The sequence below is a fragment of the Dendrobates tinctorius genome, unplaced genomic scaffold (genome assembly GCF_039654945.1).
Source record: "Dendrobates tinctorius isolate UK_male_01 unplaced genomic scaffold, ASM3965494v1 ptg000223l, whole genome shotgun sequence".
Taxonomy (NCBI): Eukaryota; Metazoa; Chordata; class Amphibia; order Anura; family Dendrobatidae; genus Dendrobates; species Dendrobates tinctorius.
Window position 1 is genome coordinate 26,988,802 of NW_027361890.1, and position 27,185 is coordinate 27,015,986.

Consider the following 27,185-nt stretch of genomic DNA (forward strand, 5'->3'; position numbering starts at 1 on the left):
AAGGTAGGCGGAAATTCCTCGCACTTCCGCAGCGAGCTGCTCCACACGATCAGACAATTGCTTTATCTCCATTGAGAGAAAAAAAAATTCCCCCTACGGCCTCAGAGATATAGAGGAAAAAATATACACACTTTTTTTTTTTTCTACAATTCTTTCCTGCTATTGAGTACCCTAGGATCTGCGGTATGGCGGGTGATTCTGTTATGAATGAGTCACCGTAGGAGGCAAAAGCAGAAATACAAGCTAAGTCCAGAAAACCAGAGAAGTTGGCAACTATCAGATTGCAGACCCCTGAACCTATCAACACAACTAGCAGTAGCCGTGGGGGGTTCCTACGATGCCCTAGACCCCTCGATCACAGCCGGAGAATTACATAGGCCTAAAGAAAGAAAGGGGAAATCTAAACTGCCCCAGAGCAGACCCCAAAGCAATAGGCAGCCCCCAACATATAATGACGGTGAAGCAAGATGAAAATACTAACACAGACAGAAAGATAGACTGAGCAAAGACGGGGCCCAAAACTACCTAGATAGGAAAGGACAGGAAGGCTGCTGTCTGCAATCTGCCAAAACCCTATCAAAGACATAAGCCAACAAGCTGATATGAAAAAGGCCCTGAAGCAGCTAGGCTTCAAAAACTAAATCAGCACTCAGGTATTTTCAGAAGACAGAGCTAAATGAATTAGTCAAAGCACCAAAGCAAAAGGCCGAGCACCAAACTTAGCTTTAGAGGAGCAGGAATTCAGACTGGTCTCCAAGGATCCCACAGAGAAATCACCCGCAGGGCAGAAGGGCGTCGGCAGCCTTATATCCAGTCAGTAACTCCACTCAGCCAGTCATCATCATCAGCCTCAGGTGTTTGATAATCAGGCTCACTACCTTTCTTTACCAAAAGAGGGAGTTCCTCGGGCCTCAGTAATGAAGGGGAAAATGAACTCACAACAGCGCTGAGTCTCTCCTCCTGCACATACCATATACTGTATGTATATGCCATGGATGAGGGGCCAGTAAAGTAGATCTTTATTTGGGACTAAAGGTAACGCACAGGTCATTGCAGATGATGATGATGACAAACACATTCTCCTACACATAGTCACATGCCATATATGCCATGGATGAACTGGCAGGATATATTTGGGACTGAAGGGTTAACTCACGTGCATTTATTCACAGTCCACAATTCCACATCTCCCTCTCTCCTGACTGCTCCTCCCCCCAGATGACTGACAGTCAGGTTTCACTAAGCTGAAGCTGAAAAGCTGCCAGGCGCCAGAAAAAAAAAAAGACTCGGCTCGTTCACCCTGCAGAGCCGGCTCATTTCGTTCGCAGCAGGGAGCCGGCTCTTTGAATCGGATCGTTCACGAACGACACATCACTAATACAAAGCGGAACAGTGTGTGTATGAGGTGTGCGGAGCCATGCGTGTATAAGGTGTATGGTGGGGAGTCCCACAGTCCCAGATCCAGTGGGACAGTCCCCAATTTAAGAGTCTGCCCCACTGCTCCGGCCGGGAACTTACTTTTCCCGCGGACACTGGAGTACATGATGGAGCACCGAGGAGCACTTAAAAATTCGCACGTGACGTTCCACCGGAAGTGACATGCTAGAAGCTGACCGGAAATGTGGTAATTTCAGAAGGAGATTGTGACAGAACCATGGAGGAACTTCAGGGAATGCTTCAGATCCATCACCGTGTCCTCCTCCGACAGTGCGGACAGCGGGATCGCCTTGGACTCGAGGATGTCGGCCATGTGAGCAGATCATGATATGTCCTGCATAGGGAGGCTCAGGTGGGCACTACAATGGGAGCCGGGCTGCTATAGTATCTTTATAGAATCTTTCTTTCTCTTTGTTCTATCTTTCCCCTCTTTCTTTTTTTCTCTCTCACTGTTCTTTTTTTCTGTCCCCTCTTTCTCTCTCTGTTCTTTCTTTCTCTGTTTCTTTCTTTCTTTCTTCTTTCTCTATGTTCTTTTTTTTTTTCTTTCCCCTCTTTCTTTTTCTTTTTCTCTCTGTTCTTTCTTTCTCTCTCCTTTCTTTCTCTCTCTGTTTTCTTTTTTCTCTCTCTCTGTTCTTTCTTTCTTTTCCTCAGTAACAGCCACTGTGCCCTCAGTACTAGTCAGTGGGATCAGCAGTGCTAAATGGGTGTGGTTGGGGCGTGGACATGGGTGTAAATAGTTGTGAAATGGGGGTGGTTGGGGGCGTGGTGGCGCCAGCGCTTCCTGTCTCTGACACAGAGAGCAGTGCCGCTGGATGGCATCATCATTCAGTGCCCAGCTATTCTCTGTGTAAGAGCGAGAAAGCGCGGGCGCCGGTGATGCTGCGGACAGGTGAGAGGTGCTGTGTGTGTATATATGTGTGTGTGTGTATGTATGTGTGTGTATAGGTAGAGGAGAAGGCAATGATGGGGTGATGGGGAGAAGGCCATGATGGAGTGATGGGGAGAAGGCCATGACGGAGTGATGGGGAGAAGGCCATAATGGGGAGAAGGCCATGATGGGGGTGATGGGGAGAAGGTCATGATGGGGTGGTAGGGGACAACGCAATGATGGAGGTGGTGGAAAGGGCAATAATGAGGGTGGTGGAGGAGGAGGAAATGATGTAGGTGGTGGAATGGGCAATGATGGGGTGGGGGAGAGGACAATAATGGAATGCGGGGGAGAAGGACAATGAGGGGTTTGGGGGATTGGGATGGGAGCAAGGGGAACTTATAAAGGCCTTAGGAACAGGGGAAGGTGGAGGAAGACATTATCGCTTATTATGTCTAACAAAGTCCCTTAGTATATAGTGTACTCACTATGTCTAACACAGTCCCTTAGTATATAGTGTACTCACTTACTATGTCTAACACAGTCCCTTAGTATATAGTGTACGTACTTATTATGTATAACACAGTCCTTTAGCATATAGTATACATACTTATTATGTATAACACAGTCCCTTAGCATATAGCGTACTTACTAATTCTGTATAACACCATCCTTAGTTACATAGTTTCCTCTTTTATTATGTATAACACCGTCTCTTATTACGTACCATCCTCTCTAGTTATATATTGTGTCGTCCCTTATTATATAGCTTCCTCTACTGTTATGTATAGTGCTGTCTCTTACATAGTTTATTCTTGTTAGTTTTGTTAAATCACAGCGCCCTCTTATATTACATAGTCCCCTCTCTTATTAGATATAAAATGACTGCTGATCGAGGAGCCGGTGACCAGACTACCAGTCCATCAGCTCCTCCATTAGAAAGGATGCTTTCTCATGCTTCATAAGCCATCATTGCATTATACAGCTGACAAGACAGAACAGTATGTAATAAAAAACAGGGCTCTATATAATCCAATATGTAAGGGATGGTACTGTACATGACAAGAAAGGGCACTGTATAATAAGGGACAGCAATATACATAATAAAGAAGACTATGTAATATATATACATGTATGTGTGTGGCTATATATATTGTGGTGTAGTTACCACTATGTCAGCTAGGGGGCGCTGCGTGGGTGTCCCAGGACGGGTGTACAGGCACATTCAGTGTGGTAACAGGAGCAGGGTCCTAAATGACCATTATGGGTCTCAAGGTGGGTGGCCTTGGGATGCAGGCTCCAGGGTGTATTGATCAGCAGAGGTACTGCTGATCTTTCTGTTACACTGTGTCAGGGAAGCCTGTGTGTGTCTATACAACGTTTAGTGATGTCATAGTCATGTGATCACCTGTGGGTGTGGTTACAGGGCTATGTAATTGAGGTGTTTGGCACATGTGAGAGAGTGTGGAGGGAGTCTGTCTGAGTGTGGACAGACTTCCATGTGTCCAGGTGGGACACTACAGAGAGTGTATATGGGGAGGACTACAGCTCCCAGCATGTGCTGAGACTCTCAGTCCGAGTCTGAAGCCACGGACATTTCTGTTCCTTTGCCTGAAGTGAAGGTTACATTTCAGTGTTATGCTGTCTATGGTTTATGGAGTAATAAACCTGGTGAAATTTTAAAGGAACGTGCCTCATGTTTGTCTCCCGCTGCACCTAAGCGAGTCAAATCCCTACTATATATATATATATATATATATATGTAGCTTTGTCGCTATAAAAGGAAGGGGGCCCAGAGACATTTCTTGCACAGGGGCCCCAAGCTGTCAGTGTCTGCCCCTGCTGCTGCTATTCTGCATTTTGTGCTCTTGTTGTTGTTTCTTGCATTAACATGTTTTTAAATGTATGTTAACTTCATTCACCAGGTGTTTTATGGATATTTTGATGTCTCGATTTGTTTGTATCATGTCTTCAGAGGGGAGGTGTATCACCTGTATATCAGGCTTGCTATTTCCTCCCCACCCAGGACCTGTAGAAGAGCAGTACTGCGCGAAACGGCCTTCGTCCAGTGCAGCTCCACTGAGAGCTCTCCTGCTTTGTATATGTAATCCACAGTAAAAGGACATATAATGGGACGGTGAGTGCCTTGCATCTTTTTGCACTTTTGGATTTGGACATTTCCTTGTAATTCATTTGGCATGGCACCCGTGATTCCTAGGAGTCGGAGGTAATCAATTATCCCAAAAAAGTGCAGCTGTGCTGGTCATTTGTGCTCTTTCACGGCATTCATTCACGTAATTATTTTGGAGGGCTCAGTAATGTGTTGAGGGTCCTTCTCTTGATCGGAAGCAATTATGAGAAAAGTCCTGTGTCACGCCGCTGCCGCCGTCCGTGTCGCCGCTGCCTCCCGACCCCTGGCATACTTACCCATCCTCGATGTCCCGGCGCGCTCCCGCTCATCCTCCAGTTCCTGCTTCTGCTCCTGCTTCCCGTCGGGCGCGCGCCTGCGCTTTATGTTTAGAAGTGCACGCGCACTCGGTACTCCCTGATGTCTGCAGCTCCTGCCACTCTGCTCTTTGCCCCTGGAGGACACTGTCCCGGAAGTTCCCTGCGCACTCTGCTTATCAGGCAGCCTCTTCCTCTTGGTGGTGCCTGTCTGTCATTTGTGCCTCACAAGTGATCCTGGCCCCACGTCCCTCTGCGCTCTTCCCTCCCTCTAGCTCCTGTTGCCTGTTCCTAAGTCTCACCTACCCTCTCTGTTTTCCTCTCTCCTAGTGCCTGCCTGCCCATGGTCCCGTCTCGTCCTGTTGCTGTCATGCCTGCCTGCATCCTGGTCCTGCCCGTTTTCCGTGTTCCTGTCCTGTTGGTCCTCCCGCCAGCCTCTCCGGTCTCCTGCTGTGACTCCTGAGTCCGCCCCTGGGTAGCAGCTGCCGTGGTGAAAGTCTCTCCTGGGCCTGCCCCTAACGCTCCCTGAATAGGGGATGGTCCACCAGGTCAGCTCGCCCGAGGGAGGTTCGTTGCCACGGTCCAACAGGTCCACCCTAGGAGTTCCTCCAAAGTTCTCACAGTACAGACAGGCCATGGACCCCGCTGGTACCTCTGCCGCCGAACAAAAGGAACTAGCATTCCTGCGGGAAAATCAGACCAGGATCATGGCCTTTTTGAAGACCATGGAGTCCCGTCTCTTGGCTATACAGCCCTCTGATCCGGGGAGCGCGTCCCAACTGTTCAGTCTCCAGCAGGAACTTGCCCAGCAGTGAGACACCCAAGCCCACATTCTTAATTATATGGCCTCAGTGGATAATCGATTGCTCTCTTCAATCCGCCACCTCGGCTCCGGCTCCAGCCCCACATCCATCACCCCATTTGGCTAAACCTCCGCGGTATAGCAGAGATCCCAAATTGTGTCAGGGGTTCCTAAACCAATGCCAGTTGCATTTCGACTTATTGCCACAACAATACCCCACCGACCGAGCTAAGGTGGCCTTTGTGGTATCCCACTTGGAGGGCAAGACGCTGGCCTGGGTGAACCCTCTCTGGGAGCGAGACAATCCTCTGGTCTCCCAGCTTGCTACTTTTCTGGAGACTTTTCGCAAAGTCTTCAACGAGCCCGGACGCCTGGCCTCTACCACAGAGTCCCTATTTAATCTCCACCAGGGCACTCTCTGTGTGGGCCAGTATGCCATCCAGTTCTGTACGTTGTCCTCCGAGCTGGGATGGAACAACGAGACCCTGGTGGGAGTTTTTGGCGAGGTTTGTCTGCTCGAATTAAAGACGAGTTGGCGGGGCAAGACACACCAACGTCTTTGGAGGATCTCATTTCCCTGGCGACGTGTATCGACCTACGCTTCCAGGAGCGTTCCCGTGAAACTGCCAGGGAGAGGAGGCTTTCTCGTCCATCTCCAGCTACACGCAGTCCTCCCCGCTCGCGGTTTTCCACCGCGGCCTCAGCACCAGAGCCCATGCAGGTGGACCGTCTCAAGCCGGCGGAGCAGCGTCGCCAAGAGAGACTCATACAAGGTCTCTGCCTCTATTGTGGCAGCGCCGCCCATCTTCTGTGTTCCTGTCTGGTGAGGTCGGGAAACGCCTCCGCCTAGAACAGGTAAGAGAGGCCTCCCTAGGTGTCAGCGATACCTCTCTACCCTTGACTCTCTCTGTGTTGTTAAATCTGGGTTCTAATCGCTTTTCGGAGGTGGCCTATATAGATTCTGGGGCAGCAGGGAACTTCATCCAGCTCGAGGTGGTTAGAAAATTTCGGATTCCTGTCAGGTCCCTGGAGACTCCTCGGCAGATAGCTTCGGTCAACGGCGTGCCTTTGCGGGAGACCGTTACCCTGGTCACGGAGGAGGTGGAGCTACAGATCGGAGCCCTAGACCGTGAGAAAATAGCCTTCTTTGTGCTGCCCTCATTGTCCCATACCTTCCTCTTAGGTCTTCCTTGGTTAAGGATACATGAACCTATCCTAGATTGGCGGTCTGGAGACATTCTACATTGGGGTCAGTCCTGCCAGACTAAGTGCCTCCTTCCCGTTCAGCCTGTGAAGACTTCGCGGCCAACCACGGTGCCTGCAGACTTGCCTTCAGCCTATTGGGCCTTCGCCGACGTCTTCAATAAGAAGGCAGAGAACCTTCCCCCGCATCGTCCATATGATTGCCCGATCGACCTTGTTCCAGGCTCTACTCCGCCCAGGGGCCAAATCTAGCCTCTGAATCCTCTTGAGTCCCAAGCCATGACTGAGTATGTCCAGGAAAATCTGGCCAGATGCTTTATTCGGAAGTCGTCTTCACCCGCTGGCGCAGGTTTCTTTGTCATGAGAAGGACGGATCTCTTCGTCCCTGTATCGACTACCATCCGTATTCGCTCCGGAAATGAATGGAAGACCGCTTTCAACACCAGGGACGGGCACTATGAGTATCTGGTCATGCCCTTCGGTTTGTGCAATGCCCCCGCAGTTTTCCAGGAATTTGTAAATGATATTTTCCGAGACCTTCTGTACTCCTGTGTGGTGGTATACCTGGACGATATTCTCGTCTTCTCTCCAGGTCTGTCCACCCATAGAAAGAAGTTCCGTCAAGTACTGCTGCGTCTGAGGGAGAATTGCCTTTATGCTAAGCTGGAGAAGTGCGCCTTTGAGCAGTCGTCCCTCCTGTTCCTGGGTTACATCATCTCAGACTCAGGCTTACACATGGTTCCAGAGAAAGTGTCCGCTGTGCTCAAATGGTATCAAGGCAATACAACGATTTCTTGGTTTCGCAAATTACTACCGGCAGTTTATTCCTTACTTCTCCTCTTTGACCGGTCTCATCTCCTCTTTGATCCGCAAGGGGGCCAACCGTCACGTCTGGTCATCTGAGGCCGAGAACGCCTTCCTGTCTCTGAAACAAGCCTTCGCCACCGCACCCGTGCTCCATCGCCCAGAGGCTAACATACTTTTCATCCTCGAGGTAGATGCCTCGGTAACCGGGGCCGGAGCAGTGCTTTCTCAGAGATCTTTCTGCGGGCGGCTTGTCACCTGCGGTTTCTTTTCCAAAATGTTCTCCACCTCGGAATGGAACTATTCCATCGGTGACAGCGAGCTGCTGGCCATCAAGTAGGCGCTGGAAGAGTGGAGGTATTGGAGGGAGCCGTACATCCTTTTAAAAACTACACGGACCATAAAAACTTAGCATACATCTGATCGGCACAGAAACTTAACCCCCGGCAAGCCAGGTGGTCCCTGTTCTTTGGCCGTTTCGATTTTGAGCTTCACTTCCGTCCAGGCAACAAAAACCTCAAGGCTGATACTTTGTCCAGGTTCTTCTTGTCTGTAGATACTGAGGAAGAACCCACGCACATCATGGACCCTTCCAGGCTCATCAGGGTGGCACCTGTCTCTCTGACTTCACTACCTCCTTGTAAAACCTTCGTGCCAGAGAAAAACCGGAGGCGAGTCTTGCGCTGGGGGCATGCCTCCAAACTTGCGGGCCATGTATGTCTTAAAAAGACTCTCGTCCTCGTGTCCCGCTACTACTGTTGGCCTACCCTCCTCCATGATGTCCGAAGTTTTGTTGCCTCTTGTCCATCCTGTGCCAGGAACAAGGTTCCCAGGCAGCTGCCCTCTGGTCTCCTACACCCGCTCCCAGTCCTTTCGGCTCCATGGCAGCACGTTGGAATGGACTTTATTACCGATCTACCTCGGTCCTAGGGCAGCACCGTCATCCTTGTGGTTGTGAACAGATTCTCCAAAATGGCTCATTTCAGTTCTCTCCCTGGTTTACCCTCAGCACCTGACTTGGCGAAAGTTTTCATCCACCATATTTTTCGTCTCCACGGCCTACCTCAACATATCATTTCGGACAGGGGAGTCCAGTTCACCTCTCGATTTTGGAGAGCTCTACGCCAATCTATGAACGTCACACTTGACTTCTCCTCAGCATACCACCCACAGTCCAACGGCCAAGTGAAGCAGACTAACCAGAGCCTGGTGAATTATCTCTGCCATTTCTCTAGTGCCCACCAGAATGACTGGTCTGACTTACTCCCGTGGGCTGAATTCGCATATAACAATCACACCAGCGAATCTTCTGCCAAGTCACCTTTCTTTGTCGTCTACGGGCAACATCCAGGCGTACCTCTACCGGTCCCTCCTGTCTCGGGTGTACCGGCGGCTGATCTTCTGTCCGGGGAGTTCTCCAAGATCTGGCAGGAGGACAAGACCGCTCTCGAGCTAGCGCATAACAGGATGAAAAGACACGCAGACAAGAGGCGCTTGGACCCCCCACTATATCATCCGGGCGATAAGGTGTGGTTATCCTCTAAGTTCATTTGCCTAAAAATCCCTTCGCATAAACTGGGTCCCCAGTATATTGGACCCTTCGAGGTCTTGGCTCACATCAATGATGCCTCCTACAAGTTGCGGCTTCCCGTCTCGCTCCGCATCCCCAATTCCTTTCACCTGTCCCTTCTGAAACCTGTTATCCTCAACCAGTTCCATGCCTTTGCTACCCATTCACCTCCACCTGTCTCCGCTGATGATGTCTTTGAAGATAAAGACATTCTTGCCATGAAAAAGCAAAGAGGGAGGACCTTTTTCCTAGTTGATTGGAAAGGTTTTGGTCCTGAGGAGAGATCCTGGGAGCCTCGGGAGAACATTCAGGCTCCTCGAATCTTGGCTAGGTTTCTTTCCAGCCTTCGAAGGGGGGTGCGTAAGGAGGGGGGTACTGTCACGCCGCTGCCGCCACCTGTCTCGCCGCTGCCTCCTGACCCCTGGCATATTTACCCATCCTCGGCATCCCGGCGCGCTCCCGCTCATCCTCCAGTTCCTGCTTCTGCTCCTGCTTCCCGTCGGGCGCGCGCCTGCGCTGTGTTTAGCAGCGCACGCGCACTCCGTGCTCCCTGATGTCTGCCGCTCCTGCCACTCTGCTCTTTGCCCCTGGAGGACTCTGACCCGGAAGTTCCCTGCGCACTCTACTTATCAGGCAGCCTCTTCCTCCTGGCGGTGCCTGTCTGTCATTTGTGCCTCACAAGTGATCCTGGCCCCACGTCCCTCTGTGCTCTTTCCTGCCTCTAGCTCCTCTTGCCTGTTCCTGAGTCTCACCTTCCCTCTCCGTTTTCCTCTCTCCTAGTGCCTGCCTGCCTGTGGTCCGGTCTTGTCCTGTTTTTCCCATGTTGCTGTCATGCCTGCATCCCAGTCCTGCCCGTTTTCCGTGTTCCTGTCCTGTTGGTCCTCCCGCCAGCCTCTCCGGTCTCCTGCTGTGACTCCTGAGTCTGCCCCTGGGTATCAGCTGCTGTGGTGATAGTCTCTCCTGGGCCTGCCCCTAACGCTCCCTGTGTAGGGGGTGGTGCACCAGGTCAGCTCGCCCGAGGGAGGTTCGTTGCGACGGTCCAGCGGGTCCACCCCAGGAGTTCCTCCAAAGTTCTCACATCCTGGAGCAGAGAAGATTTTAGAAAAGAATCCGCAAGCTGCCATGAGACAGGAACAGGACCTCAGGGTAAGAGCGGCTCTGTTCCCTGAGGAAGAGGCATCCACCTCCAGGAAAAACTGTTTGTTATTGTCCTGATGATGCAGCACAGGTGCGGAGGAGAAGGCCTGCTTTAAAGATACAAAGGCCTCTTTCACCTCTTGGGTCCATAATTTAGGATTAGCCCCTTACAGGGCTGGGCGGTGATAGGAGTAGTCCGGAAAGAGAAATGGGGAATGAATTGGCGGTAGTAAAAACGATAAACCGCTGGATAGCTTTCTGACTGTCTGGATGAGACCACTTCAGAAAGGCAGAAACTTTTTCAGGATTCATTTTCAGACCGGTGTCAGAGATCATGTATCTTAGGCTTTCTTAGCCTCTGCACAACCTGGCAAACATCTCTACATTGTGAAGGCAGGTTGGGGGAGAACACCAAGATATCATTCAAGTAAACTACTAGTCACGTATACAGCAAAACATCAGGAAAAAATGAGATTTTGTTATTATTCCAAAGAAATGTATTATAAAAAATACACTATAAAAAGTAGTAATAATACATCCTGTTAAATGTAAAAAGTTCATTTTATTAATTTAATCAAAAAGAGATTAACAACAGGACACAAACAAAATGTTTACAAAGAACAGTGAAAGTCACAGTATATAAGTGGCAAAAAGAGGCGAACAATGATGCAGCCATGGCAGCAGAGCAGGAACTTAAGTAAACAAATAAGAACCAGAGACTCCCGTGCAGTTATGTATAGAAGGTGGGTACACTATCAAAGACATAAAGGCACTGCCTAAATAATGTTAGTGGACAAGCTCCCACAGAAAGTAAAAGGCTCCATATATAAGGAAACCCAGGGCATAAAGGTCCAGCCTATATAAACTAAAGTACCCGCCACATAAGTAAAAACAAACAAGAGTCCCCTTATCCATAGTGAAAGCGTCCCCGTGCCACACAGACACCCCGACGCACGTTTCGCACCTCACTTCCTCGGGGGGGGGGGGCGATGATATAATCCTTTTGACTAGCATTCTTAAAAAGGCCGCTGTATTGGGTGGTATCCAATCAGTCATACCGTGTATGAGGAGCGCACGGAGGCGGGACTTCCGGTGCCGCATCGTCACTTCCGGTGTCGCGGACGCGATGCGTTCCAGGAGTAAATCTCCCAATGATGTCATTGGAACGCATCGCACTGTACCGACACCTTCCGGGGCGAGGGTCAGCCAGAAAGCACCGACAACGCGCGCAACACAGGCTGAAAGGAAAGTTTACTATATAGAGCTATGCAGCATCATAACATCCAAGGCATATATATGATAAAATTAGCAAAAATAAGGCCATAAATATGCTATTCCGGTACAAATACATAATATATGCTAACCTTAATATGTCAATCATTTTAGTCCCAGGCTAACCCAATTAGTACAAATATCCCCAAAGGGGTTAATGATAATAAAAAATAATAATAATAACAAAAAATATATAAATGATAAATGGACAAAAAAATGAACAAAAAAGTAATAATATAATAATAAATAAAAATAAAAAAAAGAACAAATAAATAATTACAAATATTTATAATTTATAATCACAAAATAATAAATGCAAAAAAATAATAAATACCAAAAAAAAAAAAAATAATAAGAACAACAAATAGGACGGCCCGGAGTGCAGGAACGGCAAGCTCTACGATACGAAGATAGCATCCATCCAAAACAGCAATGGCACAGTTCAAAGTGAGCAAATCATCAGCTACAGTACTAAAAACATAAAATGCAAAAAATATATGCAATTAAAATCAAAAAGGATAAAAAGACTCCAAGAAGAAATCGACAAGATGCAAGGCTATAGGTAGCATAAAAAATACATATATATTTTTTATATCATATATATGTATACTTTTTATTCACATATATGTTAGGAAAAAGTACCGCACACAAAGGGGGGGATTTTTTACATTATACGGTGGATCACAAAAAAGATGAGAAACTAAGTTTCTCATTTAGTCCAAAAGGGGTCATGACACCCAATTTTACAATCCACTTACATTCGAGCTGAGATAATCTTTGTTTAAGATTACCACCTTTACTGCCCCCATGGATGCGGTCAATACCCCGTACCTTAAATAAGTCGGGGTTACATGCATGTTTTAGCTTAGAATGGCATGGAACAGTTTTCATGGAGGCCACGTCATCAATGGTTGAAGCTGCCATGATGTCCCTCACATGCTCTCTCACACGTACTCGTGATTCATGAGACGTCAAACCCACATATATCAACTTGTACGGGCAAGTTGCATAATAGACAACATAGTCACTTGTGCAAGAGATATATTCTCAAATTTTATAGGTATGTGTCCCATCCGAGGAGCAAAAAGTAAAAGCTCTCTCAATGTTCCTGCAAGAAAGACAGGAACCGCAAGGGAATCAACCCACATGTGGTCTCCCCGTGTAAAAGGGTAAAGATGGACGAGAGATGTAATGACTTTTGACCAGCAAATCTTTAAAGTTATTACTTTTTCTAGCTGTCAAAAGAGGTTTTTCAGGTAGTGCTCAGCTCAAAACAGAGTCAGTCTTTAAGACTGACCAGTGTTTCATTAAGATATGTCTAATGGAGTTCTACCTATTGTTATAGGTGGAAATAAACCTTATATTATGAATGTCATCAGGTCTACCCCTGTTTCCAGACAGGAGATGACCACGGTCAGATGCTTTGGTACGCTGGTACCCATGCTTTATGCAACGCCGACTATACTCCCGTGCAAGGAACCTGGACCGAAGGTCAGCAGCCTGAGTCTCAAAACGCTCCATGGTGGAACATAGGCGTCTGATCCACACGAACTGACCAATCGGTATGGCCTGTACCGTAGAGCGGGGATGAGCCGATGTCGCATGCAAAAGCGAGTTAACAGATGTCTCTTTTCTGTAAACATCAGTCTGGACATCAAGGTCACTAGAAACCTCAATCTGGATATCTAAAAAATCAATTCTCTGTCTGTGGAACTTGTGAGTAAGTCTAATATTATACATATTGTTATTTAAATTCAACATAAATGCATCAAGATCACTCTCAGTACCCTGCCAGATGATCAGCAGGTCATCAATGTAGCGGTACCAACACTGCACATGGAGAGCGGCCTGAGAACCATCACCGAACAACTCTCTCTCCCAGAAACCGAGAAAGAGGTTGACGTAAGATGGCGCATAGGCCGCCCCCATGGCAGTGCCCCGCCTCTGTAAAAAGAAGTGGTCCTTGAAAGTAAAAAAGTTATGTCGAAGGACAAACTCTAAAAGTCCCAGAATCAGAGAATGAAGTAATACATCCAGATTGCTGGTGCTTAAGAAAAATTCAGTGGCCCTGAATCCATGTTCGTGCCCAATACAGGTGTAAAGTGACTCCACATCAGCCGTGACCAATATCATGTCCGGTTCCAGGGAGAGACAGTTAAGACGCCGCAGGACATCCATCGTGTCTCTGACGTGGGAGGGCAGCATCTCCACAAGAAGATGTTGTTCACCAGTTCTTGAAAAACAGCCGGTGCATTGCAGAGTCCAAACAGCATAACATGATACTCGTAGTGGCCACATGAGTATTAAAGGCAGTTTTCCATTCATCTCACTGGCGAATTCGGATCATGAAGACTCTAGAACCTTTAAGGCAATCGAACAGCTCGGAGATGAGATGCAGAGGATATTTATTTTTTATCATAAATTGATTTAGGCCCCTATAATTGATACAGGGTCGAAGTGAACCGCTCTTCCGTCTGGGGAAGAAACCTATTCCGTCTGGGGAAGAAGATTTCTAGACAAATTCCCCAGCAATATTCTCTTCAATATATTCTGACATGGCCCGGGTTTTGGCCTTCAACACGGGTTAGATTCGACCTTGAGGAGGGGATGCACCTGTCAGGTATGATAGTGCGACCTATGAGGTGGTAGTGTCTCATCCTACTTTTTGTCAAAGACTTCGGCATACATCCAATAAGGTCCAGACATGCCAGGTAGGTTAGATAGAGAGACCGTAGGTCGAGCCTGATGAATGGGAACCAAGCAAATTTCTTGGCATCCCTGTCACCAACGGAGGACTTCCCCAGAACTCCAGTCCAAGACAGGCTCGTGTCACCTCAGCCAAAATAAACCTGAAAGAGGATGAGATAGCCCTGACAGGACACAGAGTAATCTTCTCTGAGTGTAGCATCCTTACTTGAATTCCATGGGCTCAGTGACAAATTGGATTGTCTCAAAAAGTGGCTTTCCATCCACCATTGAAACCACCAACGGATCCTGAAGACGTTGCTTCGGGATTTTATACCACTCAACCATGGTCTGTTGAACTAAATTGCCTGCAGAACTGGAGTCCAGGCAGGTCAACTTGACAAAAGAACTGTAGCAGCAGGAGACTGATACTGTCATAGTCATCAATGGAGAGGAGTGATTCTTGCCCAAGGTAGCCTCTCCTACAGACCCTAGGCACTGGCGTTTCCCAGTCTCTTGGGACAGGATCTGCTAAAGTGTTCAGAAATGCCACAATAGAAGCACATTCCTTCTGCACGACGAACCTCTAGATGACACTTAGTCAGCTTCACCTGATCAATCTACATAGGCTCAAGGAGTGGTGTCAGCAGGGGCTTACTGGGTGATTGGACTTTGGAAGGGAGAAGTTAAGTGCACAAATCTTCTTTCGAAGTGCAACTCTTTGGTTCGCTCCTGGAACCTGATGTCTATTCGGGTTGCCAGTGACACCAGGTCATCCAATGAGGTAACATAGTAACATAGTAATTAAGGTTGAAGGGAGACTTTAAGTCCATCTAGTTCAACCCATATCCTATCCTAACTTGCCCTAACATGTTGATCCAGAGGAAGGCAAAAAAAACCCATGTGGCAAACAGTAAGCTTCACATTGGGGAAAAAAATTCCTTCCCGACTCCACATACGGCAATCAGACTAGCTCCCTGGATCAACGCAACACTAAGGAAACTAGTGTATATACCCTGTAATATTATACTTTTCAAGAAAGGCATCCAGTCCCCTCTTAAATTTTAGTAGGGAATCACTCATTACAACATCATATGGCAGAGAGTTCCTTAGTCTCACTGCTCGTACAGTAAAGAATCCGCGTCTGTTATTATGCTTAAACCTTCTTTCCTCCAGACGTAGAGGATGCCCCCTTGTCCCCGTCACAGGTCTAAGAGTAAAAAGATCATTAGAAAGGTCTTGGTATTGTCCCCGCATATATTTATACATTGTAATAAGATCACCCCTAAGCCTTCGATTCTCCAAACTAAATAACCCCAAGTGTAATAACCTGTCTTGGTATTGCAGACCCCCAGTTCCCTAATAACCTTGGTCGCTCTTCTCTGCACCCGCTCCAGTTCAGCTATGTCTTTCTTATACACCGGAGACCAGAACTGTACACAGTATTCTAAGTGTGGTCACACTAGTGACTTATATAGAGGTAAAATTATGTTCTCCTCCTGAGCATCTATGCCTCTTTTAATGCATCCCATTATTTTATTTGCCTTTGCAGCAGCTGCCTGACACTGGCCACTAAATGTGAGTTTGCCGTCCACCCATACACCCAGGTCTTTTTCAGTGACAGTTTTGCCCAGTGTTTTACAATTAAGCACATAATTATACATCTTGTTCGTTCTACCCAAGTGCATGACCTTACATTTATCCCCATTAACCCCTTAACGACCGCCGATACGCCTTTTAACGGCGGTAGTTAAGGGTACTAAAACCACAGCGCCATTAATTCACGGCACTGTGATTTAAGTGAATAGCGCCCCCCAGTGTCGGATTTTCTCCGGGGTCTCGGCTGCCAGGGGTAGCCGAGACCCCAGAGAACATGAATCGGTCGGTTTTTACGGACCCCGCTTTTGCGATCGCCATTATTAACCCTATAACGGCGACCGCAAAAAAAAAAAAAGCCGCGATTTTACATTTAATTTCTCTCTCCTCTGATGTGATCGCACATCAGAGGAGAGAGAAATAGGGTCCCCGATCCTCCCCCCAGTACCTCTCCGTGGCCCTCCGTCCTCTCCCGGTGGTCCCACGTCCCGCCGGCATCCTCCGATGGGCGCCGCCATCTTGAAAATGGCGGGCGCATGCGCAGTACGCCCGCCGGGAATCTGCCGGCTCCGGCTGGCAGATTCCATTCATTATTTTGATCACTATGATAAACGATCATAGTGATCAAAATAAAAAAAATAGTACATAACCCCCCACGTTTATCACTCCATTATATAGGCCAATATAATGAAATAAAGAAAATATTTTTTTTTCAGTTTTCCATTAGGGTTAGGGTTGGGCTAGGGTTAGGGTTAGGGTAGGGTTAGAGCTAGGGTTAGGGCTAGGGTTAGGGTTAGGGTTGGGCTAGGGTTAGGGTTGGGCTAGGGTTGGGCTAGGGTTAGGGTTGGGCTAGGGTTAGGGTTGGGCTAGGGTTAGGGTTGGGCTAGGGCTAGGGTTAGGCTAGGGTTAGGGTTGGGCTAGGATTAGGGTTGTGCTAGGGCTAGGGTTGGGCTAGGGTTAGGGCTCGGGTCACGGCTAGGGTTAGAATTAGGGTTAGGTCGAACTAGGATTAGGGTTAGAATTAGGATTAGGGATTAGGGTTGGGATTAGGGTTAGGTTTGGGATTAGGGTTAGGGGTGTGTTGGGGTTAGGGTTGAAGCAAGAATTGAGGGGTTTCCACTATTTACCAACCTTGGGGGTCTAAAAATTGGGGTCTAAAAAATCACTTTTGTGGAAATAAAAAAGACTTTTTATTTTCACGGCTCTGCGTTTATAAACTTTTGTGAAGCGCTTGGGGGTTCAAAGTGCTCACCACACATCTAGATAAGTTCCTTAGGGGGTCTAATTTCCAAAATGGGGTCACTTGTGGGGGGTTTCCACTGTTTAGGCCCATCAGGGGCTCTGCAAGCGCAACATGATGCCCGCAGACCATTCCATCAAAGTCTGCATTCCAAAATGGCACGCCTTCCCTTCCGAGCTCTCCCATGCGCCCAAACAGTGGTTCCCCCTCACATATGGGGTATCGGCGTACTCAGGACAAATCGCATAACAACTGTGCGGGTATGATTTCTCCTGTTACCCTTGTAAAAATAAAAATTTGGGGGCGAAAAGATCATTTTTGTGGAAAAAAAATGGATTTTTTATTTTCACGGCTCTACGTTATAAACTTCTGTGAAGCAATTGAAGGTTCAAAGTGCTCACCACGGGGGGCGGAGCCTGAACGTTGGTGGAGCAAGAAGCAGGAAACCTGAGCTCCCGGACAAATGCACCAAAAGGGGCTCTAATATCACCAGAGCCTTCTTTTTATACCATCCCCGCATTACAACCCAAACCAGGACCCCACTGGATCGCATAGACCCTGGGTGGTGAGTCACGTTCGGGATAAAGAAGGGATTCATCTAACTGAGGCCCTGCAGGCGGGAGATTGCCGGAGTGGCGGAAGGATATACTGCTAACAGCACCATCGCCTCGGGCAGAAGACTTCACCCCTGACCTAAGGCTGTCAGATAAGAGAGACCCCGGAGCTGACCCTCCCCTGCAGATAAGGTACCATTGCGAAATCCCCAGACCAGGACACACAAAATCGCTACTGTTCTCATAGCTGGGGGACGGCTACAGAGAGTGTGTATCACGCCGCAGCATTGAAAATAGTCCCGTCGGGCTTGCAGAAGACACGCGGCCCGGGACCTAGAATAGACGTGCAGCGGCACGCTTCAGCCTCCTCCCCTCTCTGCAATCAGTGAGAGAGATCTGAGGGAATCAAGCGTCTCCGGGAGCTGAGGTAACGCTGAAATAACAGAAGCAAGGTGACGGAGTGTCTTGAGCAGGGGGGTCTGATTCAGGGGACAGAGGATCAGGAGAGCATGGTCATTCTCCCTAACTCCGTAGCAATAAAGGAGATAATCAATTAATCAAGTGGGGGCCTGAGACTGTCTGACCCGAGGGGTGCGAGGAGAGAAGGGAGTAATATAAGGAGCCTTAGATCTGTATTAAGCGCTCCCCCCCCACCAGTGCTGTCCCTACACCTTTCCTCCCCCCCTTATCTGCTTTCTAATTAACCCATGTTATACCTAGCTGAACGGATATAAGAGAGGATTTTCTGGAAAACCAGCAGAAAGTGGTTATAGACTGCCATCTAGTGACCAGAGCCAGAACGACATCTCTTTCCATTGTTTATCACTTATAAGATTGGGCATAAAATGGAACATTAGCTAAATTCATAGCCAGCGAGAGGAATTCTAATCTTCAAACTGCTCTATTCTTCTCTGCTTTAGATAACTGCAAAAATGGGGAGATCTAGCGTAAAAACGCAAAAGAGCATGCCCAAACCTACAAAATCCACTACGCAAACAGACATGGATGACTTTCTTAAAAAACAAACGGTTCCGTCAGATTCTCTTAAACCACCCAAGCTTCGTGATTTGACCTCATTAGAAGATTCAGATTCTGAACCGGAGAGTGACTCTGACACAGGCAGCACAGCGAGAGAGGCCTTAGTCACTCGTTCGTTCATCAAACGTATATTGTCTAAAGCTCTTGAGCCAATAGGACAAGAACTTGCAGAGATAAAACACAACCTAAAACTTCAAGGCCACAGACTTGAGACATTGGAAAATTCGCAAGTTGCCATGACACAAAGTTCGAACGCTGTACTAGACTCTTTAAAAGTCCATGAACTCCAACTACATACAATTCACACGGTGCTAGAAGATCATGAAAACAGAGAACGTCGTAACAACATAAGAGTTAAAGGCCTTTCTGAAACGGTGGCCTTTGAGGCGTTATGGAAAGCAACACAAGAGATATTCAAAGATCTACTTAATGAATCAGATCCACAGGAAATCGAACTGGTGAGAGTACACAGAGCATTGCGTCCGAGGCCTTCTCAAGGGGAAACTCCACGAGATGTGATCTGTCGCTTCCTCGATTATCGAGCAAAAGACTTAGTTCTTCGCAGAGCGCGGGAGGCGCAGGAGATCTCGTATGAAGGCTCACAAATTAAACTTTTCCAGGATTTATCGGCTAGCACTCTCAGGAAGCGGAGGATCTTGAAACCGTTCACTGAAGCATTGATAAAAAAAGGCATCCGTTTTAGATGGTTGTTCCCGTTTGGAGTACATATCACAAATGGAGACAAAGGTATCTCAGCAAGAACATCACAAGACATCAAAGAGGCATGTGAATCCTTGGGGATTGAGCTGGAGGCCTACCCGGACCTGGAGTCCTTCCATTCGGCGACCCTATTGCACCCGCTACCAGATGACCCGGCGTGGCAGATAGCCCTGACGCCAAAATCACAAAGGCTGAAAAGGAAGCTGACAAAGACCTCGCTTCCTAAGGACTCCAGAGACAATACTTGATCTTTGGGTTAGACCCAGATTTTGCAGTTAAGTTTTCTTGGTGTCTACCCCAGTTGGGGTATTGAGTATGGTTGAAGCAAATCTGATGGGGTTGGCGTGCTTTTCCAAATATGGGTAAGCACTGCTGCCACATCTATCCAATAATTCGTTGTAAGGTTTCAACCTAGATCTAGTTACAGCCCAAACTGGGCATTCTCCTAGAATGGAGCATTTCATATTTCATATTTAGTTTATAAGGTTGATTGGAATTTTCCTCAAGCTGGCACTCTATGAAACAATGTCAGTAGGTAACTATGGTACGTTGGCATATTGGTCAATGATATTGTGCAACATAATAACATGGATAATGTTAATATTGTGTTCTCCCCCTCTTCACCTTTTTGTTTTCTCTACCCTTTTCTTTCTTTCGTCTGGTCTACTTGTCCTAGACCCCCTCCCCACTCCCATAGGCACAGGGATTCGTCTCCGTCGTGAGCTGCAAGGATGCTGCTGTGTACAGAAACATGATGGATTCGGATAAGGTACACACATTCATCTCTTTTAACGCACATGGGCTGAATTCTCCAAACACTAGACGCCACACATTACAACTATTCAAAAAACAGCAGGCAGCAGTATTGCTTATTCAGGAAACGCACTTCAAACCGGATAAATTGCCCTCCTTTGAAAGCTCGATATATGATAAATGGTTTCATGCGACAACCACCCAATCCGGTTCCAGAGGAGTGTCAATAGCAGTGGCAAGGGGAGTGCCCTTCCAGCTAAGAGAAACTATGGCGGACCCTCAGGGTCGTTACATCTTTGTTAAAGGTCTACTAAACGGTGCCCTTGTAACATTGTGCAGTTTATACGCACCAAATAAAAAACTATTGAGATGGGTACTCTCAACACTGAGAAAAATTGATGGCTTTAGAGAGGGTGCATTGATAGTGGGTGGGGACTTGAATGTTGCATTAGAGCCTTTGCTAGACACGACCAAACAGAAAAGTTCTCTCTCACCTAAAGATCTTTACAGAATAAAGTCACAATTGGGATCTCTACAATTGATTGACACATGGAGATATCTAAACCCCTCTGACCGAGACTACACCTTCTACTCCCACCCTCATAAATCTCACCACCGTTTAGACTATATTTTTATATCCAGTAAAATGCTTGCCAATATACAACAGGCGAAAATAATCCCGAATATTTATTCCGATCACTCTTCTGTTTTGTTAAAATTCTCATTATCTAAAGCCTTTCCCCGACATAGAGTATGGCGGCTCAATGAGTCAGTACTTGGAAGTACCGAGGTACAGACACGTATAAACAAAGTGCTTTCCCAATATTTTGAGCAAAATGCTTCACCAGAAATTTCCTCACAGATACTATGGGAAGCACATAAGTCAGTTGTCAGAGGGGAGTTGATATCTATCACTTCCTTTCTAAATAAACTTCAACAAAAAGAAATCCAGGATCTTTATGATAGTATATCACAGCTGGAGCTTACACATAAACATAAAATAGATCAACATAGCTTAGAGAAGCTGCAACAAAAAAGACAGAAACTTAAAGACATATTAAACTCGAGATCTGCTAAGCTCTATGCAACATGGAAAAACAGAATGTACGTCCATGGAGACAAAGCATCCAAATTAATGTTATCACAACTAAGGAAGCGGCAGTCAGGTACGCTGATTAACTCAATCAAGAATGAACAAGGGTTAAGCTCGCAAACTCCTGAGCACATGGAGCGGGCATTCCTTGACTACTATAAGAAATTATATAATCTCCGTCCGGAAGATAACGCCGATTCCGCACTTAAAAGAAGCATGGACACTAGGTCCTTCCTAAGCACTTTAGATCTGCCTGTCTTGTCTGATTCCCAAAAACAATATCTCACTAGACCTTTTTCACTAGGGGAGTTACAGTCCGCCCTGTCAAAGTGCCCGAAGGGGAAAGCGCCCGGTCCAGATGGATTCTCAGCACTTTACTATAAATCCTTCTCTGGCCTCCTACTCCCACATTTATTGAACGTTTGCAACGCAGTTTTACAAGGCCACCCATTGCCAAACCAAATGCTTACAGCCAGAATATCCCTAATACACAAAGAGGGGAAGGATCCTGAGCAATGTAGTAGCTATAGGCCAATCTCTCTCCTTAATGTGGACCTAAAAATCCTAGCAGGGCTGATGGCAAAAAGAATGGCCAAGTCATTGCCAAATTTGATTTCCTTAAATCAGACCGGGTTTGTGGGTGGAAGGGAGGGAAGGGATAATGTCCACAAAGTATTACACCTTCTTCAATACGCAAAAAATCGTAAACTCCCATTGATGCTTCTTGGAACAGATGCAGAGAAGGCCTTTGACAGGGTGGACTGGGTATACCTACGGGAAGTGCTGATCAAGTTTGAGATACCTGAAGCGTTTATAGCAGCCGTAATGGCAATGTACGATAAGCCCAAGGCACATATTAGGATTAACGATTTTACAACAGATGCATTTACTATAAAGAACGGAACAAGACAGGGCTGTCCCCTATCCCCGTTGTTATTTGTGCTAGCAATGGAACCTCTCTTAAAGGCCATACAAATACATGAGGGAATAGAGGGTATTCGTATCAATAAGACACACTATAAAATAGCGGCATTTGCGGACGATCTCTTAGTCTTGATGACTAATCCTTTGCTGGGACTCCCAACATTGATGGATCTCATAGATCAATATAGCAAAATTTCCAATTTTAAAGTAAATATGTCTAAGTCGGAAGCGCTAGACATACATATGTCCCCGAATACCTTAGCTAAACTAAAAAGTACATACCCATTCACCTGGCCAAAACAATATATCAAATATTTAGGTGTAAAGATAGGAAGATCGGATAGAGACCTTTTTCAACAGAATATTCCCCCCCTAATTGCCTCAGTAGAAACCATCATGAAATCATGGAGGGACTCGTATGTGTCGTGGATGGGAAGGAAAAATTTACTGAAGAGCCTAATCTTACCCAAGTTCATATATATCTTCCAAATGCTCCCTATAACCATCCCCAAATCGTATCTTCTTAAAATTAATACATTATTCCGCAGATATGTTTGGAAAAAGCAGAAGCCCCGATTAGCATACAGGACATTAACATTAAACAAATCGAGGGGTGGGATGGGTGCACCAGACATAGTAAGGTACTACCAAGCGACAATGCTTACCAGAGTGGTAGACCTCTTGCGGTCTCCTAACAATAAGCAGTGGATTGAGGTGGAGGAAGCACTAGCACCTTATCCCCTGAGATCCATCCTTTTGGCATATCCTTGTAAAAACATAAACAAAAATTTACCTAATATACACACCAAAGCTACCTTAAAATTATGGAAGGGATTGGTGAAAACTCTAGTTCCCCCTTTGTCCCCCTTACTCAAGTTGGCAGATATAATGCCACACGCATCTTATTCCCGAGACAATGATCTAATCAAACCCGGTTCCCTGGCAAATGTAGCGGTTGATGAACTCTTAACGGACGGGGCACTCCCCTCCTTTCAGGAACTGAAGAAGCAACCAGGGCTTTCCAACTTGACCTTTATACAATTCGGCTCTATAAGAGACTCCTTGGCACAGTATCTTTTAGGAGCAGACGTTACCCGCCCACTGACTGCATTTGAGACTCTCTGTGCAACAAAGGATAAACCCAAAAAGATAATGTCGTCTATTTACCAGATTTTAAATATAACTGACTGTTGCCTCAAAAGAGCCTATATAACACATTGGGAAAAGGATTTGGGATACAAGTTTACCCCAAATCAAATATCACACATTTATAATTCTTCTCATGGCCCATCACAATGCGTTAGAACACAAGAGAATTCTTTTAAAATTGTCGCCAGATGGTATATTACACCACAGCAGAACACTTATTGGCAGACGGGGTCTTCTACTAGATGCTGGAGATGCTGTGACTCGGAGGGAACATACTTACATATGTGGTGGTCCTGTCCACCCCTGCTGCAGTTCTGGCGACTAGTAGAGGATTATATCGGGGAAATTGTGGGCAAAAAGCTTACATTGACACCGGAGATAGTGCTCTTAAATTTTTTGTCACCGACTGGACATAAGAATACTGCTCTGTTGACTCAACACATTCTTTCAGCAGCGAAACTTTTGATACCTATGAACTGGAAGACAACTACCACTCCATCTATATCCCAATTGCAAGAGAAGGTAGATATGCTATATCAAGTAGCCAAACTGGCTGCCTTGGTGAATGGCTCACTTTCAGCTTTTGAAAGAGTATGGCACCCATGGACCCGATTCAGATCCATTAGTAGAAGTTGATAAGGCTATAGTGGCCTCCTTGCTCGGCTTTATCAGAGTGGACGAAACCCTTGTTGCCTAGTGTTCCCCTCTCCCCCCCCCCTCCCCTTACTTCCCCTATATTCCACCCCTATCTCCCAACTTCTCCCTTTCATTACTTGACCTCCTGTCCCTTTACTCCCTATACTGTTTTTTTTTTTCTTTTCTTCTTTTTTGTTCTTCTTCATCTTTGTTTGAAATCATGGCATATGTGATGTAGCAGGGGCGTGTGGATGGGAAGAACCCAGATTTGAACCCAGATAATCTTGCTACTGGAAGTTCCTTTAAGGCTGTTGTTGTCCTTAAACCTCTATATATCAATAGTTTTTGCCATGAATTGATATTTCAAACCATCTGTTTAACTCCCGAAAAGTGGAATTTGTAGGTTACCGTATATAATAATTTTGTAAGCTACTTTGTTGATTGCTTTCTTTCGGATGTAACTTGCAGATTTCAATAAATAAAACATTAAAACAAACAAAGTGCTCACCACACATCTAGATAAGTTCCTTAATGGGTCTAGTTTCCAAAATGGGGTCACTTGTTGGGGGTTTCCACTGTTTAGGCCCATCAAGGGCTCTGCAAGCGCAACATGATGCCCGCAGACCATTCCATCAAAGTCTGCATTCCAAAATGGCACTCCTTCCCTTCCGAGCTCTCCCATGCGCCCAAACAGTGGTTCCCCCCCACATATGGGGTATCGGCGTACTCAGGACAAATCGCATAACAACTGTGCGGGTATGATTTCTCCTGTTACCCTTGTAAAAATACAAATTTGGGGGCGAAAAGATCATTTTTGTGGGAAAAAAAATGGATTTTTTATTTTCACGGCTCTACGTTATAAACTTCTGTGAAGCCCTTGGGGGTTCAAAGTGCTCACCACACATCTAGATAAGTTCCTTAATGGCTCTAGTTTCCAAAATGGGGTCACTTGTTGGAGGTTTCCACTGTTTAGGCACATTAAGGGCTCTCCGAACGCAACATGGCATCCGATCTCAATTCCAGCCAATTCTGCGTTGAAAAAGTCAAACGGCGCTCCATCCCTTGCGAGCTCTGCCGTGTGCTGAAAAAGTGGTTTACCCCCACATATAGGGTATCGGCGTATTCAGGATAAATTGTACAACAAATTTTGTGGTTGATTTTCTCTTTTAACACTTGTGAAAATAAAAAAAATTGGTTCTGAAGTAATTTTTTTGCAAAAAAAAGTTAAATGTTAATTTTTTCCTTCCACATTGCTTTAGTTCCTGTGAAGCACTTAAAGGGTTAATAAACTTCTTGAATGTGGTTTTGAGCACCTTGAGGGGTCCAGTGTTTAGAATGGTGCCACTTTTGGGTATTTTCTGTCACGTACACCCCTCAAAATGACTTTAAATATGATGTGGTCCCTAAAAAAAATGGTTTTGTAAATTTTGTTGTAAAAATGAGAAATCGCTGGTCAACTTTTAACCCTTATAACTTCCTAACAAAAAAAAAATTTGCTTCCAAAATTGTGCTGATGTAAAGTAGACATGTGGGAAATGTTATTTATTAAGAAATTTGTGTGACACATCTTTCTGATTTAAGGGCATAAAAATTTAAAGTTTTAAAATTGCAAAATTTTCAAAATTTTTGCCATATTTCCGTTTTTTTCATAAATAAACACAAGACTTATCGAAGAAATTTTACCACTAACATGAAGTACAATATGTCACGAAAAAACAGTCTTAGAATCAGCGGGATCCATCAAAGCGTTCCAGAGTTATAACCTCATAAAGGGACAGTGGTCAGAATTGTAAAAATTGGCCTGGTCATTAAGCTGCAAACTGGCTCTGTCGCTAAGGGGTTAAAGCTCATTTGCCATTTATCAGCCCAAGCTTCTAGTTTACATAAATCCTCCTGTAATATAAAATTGTCCTCCTCTGTATTGATTACCCTGCAGAGTTTAGTGTCATCTGCAAATATTGAAATTCTACTCTCTATGCCCCTTACAAGGTCATTAATAAATATGTTAAAAAGGAGCGGGCCCAAAACTGACCCCTGTGGTACCCCACTGCTAACCGTGACCCAGTCCGAGTGTGCTCCATTAATAACCACCCTTTGTTTCCTATCCCTGAGCCAGCTCTTAACCCACCTACACATATTTTCCCCTATCCCTATTGTTCTCATTTTATGTATCAACCTTTTGTGTGGCACCATATCAAAAGCTTTTGAAAAGTCCATGTACACCACGTCCACTGCATTCCCTTGGTCCAGTCCAGAACTTACCTCTTCATAAAAGCTTATCAGATTAGTCTGACAGGAACGGTCCCTTGTAAACCCATGTTGATATTGGGTCATAAGTTTATTCTTCTCCAGATACTCCAGTATAGTATCTCTTAGAAAATCCTCCAGGATTTTACCCACAGTTGAAGTTAAACTCACAGGCCTATAATTTCCAAGTTCAGTTTTTGTCCCCTTTTTGAATATTGGCACCACATTTGCTATACGCCAGTCCTGTGGTACAGACCCTGTTATTATGGAATCTTTAAAAATTAAAAATAGTGGTCTATCTATGACTGTGCTTATGTGACGCCTCTGGCTAATACGTCCAAGAGTGGACCCTCTGGATCGCGGATCCGGAGCCCCTGGGCCGAGCACACCTGGTGAAGACCGACCCCTGTACAGGGATCGTTAGGGGCAGGACCGCAGGGGGCGGAACCGCGACAGCCGGAGCCAGCAGGGACGACTCGGAGGACTGGCAGACAGAGCAGGAGTAGCGAGGTGGAGGGCAGAAGGAAAATGGCTGGAAGCCTACGGGAAAGGTACAGCGAGGTCCACAGGAAGGGAACAGGCAGACAGACACGGAGCAGGAACAGGGCAGACAAAGGAACAGTAAGGATAGGCAGGGTACACAGAAGCAGGTAGGGCCGATGGGTGCTGCTAGTCACAAACAATCATCAGGCGCCCTCAGAATAGAGCGGACGCCTGATATATGCGGAGACCGGAAGTGCGCCCTACAGACCCTCCCCTAGCGACGCCCCCTGCCAACGGAAGAGGCCGGGGGAACGCGCGTGCGCGGCCTAAGGCCGTCGCGGTTACCCGCAGCAGAGCGGCAAGCAGCGCGGAGGAAGGCGCGAACCGGGGGGCGCAGGTGAGGGGAAGCTGCGGCGGGCACCGCCGCTAAAGGGGCATCGGCGGGCACGACCGCCGATGTCACAGTACCCCCTCCCATATGCCCTCTCCTTCTGAGGTTGGTTAGAAATCTTTTCATGATAAGGGGGGC